This window comes from Doryrhamphus excisus, chromosome 3 (genome assembly GCF_030265055.1).
Source record: "Doryrhamphus excisus isolate RoL2022-K1 chromosome 3, RoL_Dexc_1.0, whole genome shotgun sequence".
In the NCBI taxonomy this organism is placed as follows: Eukaryota; Metazoa; Chordata; class Actinopteri; order Syngnathiformes; family Syngnathidae; genus Doryrhamphus; species Doryrhamphus excisus.
In genome coordinates, this window is record NC_080468.1 from 30,996,857 (window position 1) to 30,999,356 (window position 2,500).

General features: G+C 54.4%; 1 non-coding gene across 1 annotated transcript; it reads right to left on the reverse strand.

Moving 5' to 3' along the window:
* Nucleotides 1-1,521: 1,521 nt before the first annotated feature.
* trnas-aga (transfer RNA serine (anticodon AGA)) lies at nt 1,522-1,603 on the reverse strand. The gene has a single exon. It is a non-coding gene; the product is annotated as a tRNA-Ser (tRNA).
* Nucleotides 1,604-2,500: the final 897 nt, after the last annotated feature.

Genomic DNA, 2,500 nt, shown 5'->3' on the forward strand with positions numbered 1-2,500 from the left:
ACGTTGTCGGCAGAATTTGAGCCGGTTAGTTTGAACCTGTGTTAGCTTTATTTAGGAAGACCCATTGTGGCCCTTCGGGCTCACAACTACTTAGTGGGATTTCGGATGATCCATCGTGGTCACAGGCGTCCTGACACCATGACTGCCCCGAAAGACCAGTGGTTAAATTGCAAGGACAACTGCTTGCCAATTTAGTGATATTCAGGATGACCCACTGTGGTCCTTCCAGCTCACGACTTAGTGGGATTTAGGATGGTCCATCGTGGTCCTTCTGGCTGACCTATTTGCTCAGGTGTCTTGACACGACGAGTGCCCCCAAAACTGTGCGTTGTCGGCAGGATTTGATGTGCGGGGAAACCCCAATGGATTTCTAGTCCATCGCCTTAAAAACTCGGCCACAACAAATTGTCACAAACGTAGAACCTCACAGATTATGCCGTTGTATATCAGTCGAAATGCAATGGAAAATGTTTGCCAAAAGCAACCATGAGACTTGTCAACTCGTGAGTGGTATTGCAGCTCACGGTTTTGGGGGATCTCACATGAATTCCCATGAATCCTCTGACACGATTTTGGTCTGATGACTTCCCATGGATCGCCACCATCAGTGATGTCTTGGCACCACGAGTGCCCCCAAAACTGTACGTTGTCGGCAGGATTTGAACCTGCGCAGGGAAACCCCAATGGATTTCTAGTCCATCGCCTTAACCACTCGGCCACAACAACTTGCAAAGAACTTCGCCGATTATACCATTGTTTTTCAGTTGAAATGCAAGGGAAACTGCCAATTCAGTCAGCAACCATGAAGGTCCAGGCAATTTCACCTGGATCTCCATTGTCACAGACGTCCTGACACCACAAGTGCCCCCAAAACTGCACGTTGTCGGCAGAATTTGAGCCGGTTAGTTTGAACCTGTGTTAGCTTTATTTAGGAAGACCCATTGTGGCCCTTCGGGCTCACAACTACTTAGTGGGATTTCGGATGATCCATCGTGGTCACAGGCGTCCTGACACCATGACTGCCCCGAAAGACCAGTGGTTAAATTGCAAGGACAACTGCTTGCCAATTTAGTGATATTCAGGATGACCCACTGTGGTCCTTCCAGCTCACGACTTAGTGGGATTTAGGATGGTCCATCGTGGTCCTTCTGGCTGACCTATTTGCTCAGGTGTCTTGACACCACGAGTGCCCCCAAAACTGTGCGTTGTCGGCAGGATTTGATGTGCGGGGAAACCCCAATGGATTTCTAATCCATCGCCTTAACCACTCGGCCACAACAAATTGTCACAAACGTAGAACCTCACAGATTATGCCGTTGTATATCAGTCGAAATGCAATGGAAAATGTTTGCCAAAAGCAACCATGAGACTTGTCAACTCGTGAGTGGTATTGCAGCTCACGGTTTTGGGGGATCTCACATGAATTCCCATGAATCCTCTGACACGATTTTGGTCTGATGACTTCCCATGGATCGCCACCATCAGTGATGTCTTGGCACCACGAGTGCCCCCAAAACTGTACGTTGTCGGCAGGATTTGAACCTGCGCGGGGAAACCCCAATGGATTTCTAGTCCATCGCCTTAACCACTCGGCCACAACAACTTGCAAAGAACTTCGCCGATTATACCGTTGTTTTTCAGTTGAAATGTCGGGCAGCTCACCCCCGTGAGGGAGAGCCATAGCTCCAAGTCACGGGGAGGCCACGCACCAGAGCCGAGGAGTTAAGACCAGCGCAAGGCCCCCGAAGGACCCCACCATCCACCGGGAGGGCCAGCCCCCCCCGCCCCCAGAACCAGCAGCGCTCCGCCCACGTACCGGAGAACCATCCCCGACGAGCCCTAAGGCAAGACTGGGGATGGGCAAAGACAGGGACAGCGATGCGGCAGAGCATAGGACCAGTGGCAGCAGACACCCAAACGCCCGAAAGAGCACCGCCCCCCCAGCAGGCCCCACCCCGAGGAGCATGCTCCCCATCCCCACACGCCACCCCGGCCCCCGTACCCACGAGCAGGATCAGGTCCCCTCCCAACACACAGCCCGGTCCCCGCAGCAGCCACCACAGCGCAACAACCCCAAGCCACCACCGTAGACTTCAGGCCACCAGCAGCGCGGACCCCACTGCCTGGAGGCCGGTGAACGCCCCCCCAAGGGCACGTTGGCGCCCGCGACCCAGGACAGATCCAGGGAGGTAGCGCCAACCATGACACCAGGGCAAGCCCCGGCGTCAGCTGGTTCCAGCGGGACCCCCAGGAAGGCCAGGCAGACCAGACCAAAATATCCTGCAGCCCAGGGCACCCCGAGCGAGCCGCCAAGCCCCAGCAGCCAGCGGGCCAATCGCGGGGGTAGGCAGTAGGCTCTCCGGTCCAGCCCGCTACACCTGTGTGTGTGAAGATGGTATTGTGTAGATAGTGCAATTAAAAATAGGCCTGTCCCATAGGGCTGACCTATGTGTGTGGTGTATGTGTATGTGTGTGTGTGTGTGTGTGGAAGGAAGCTGAG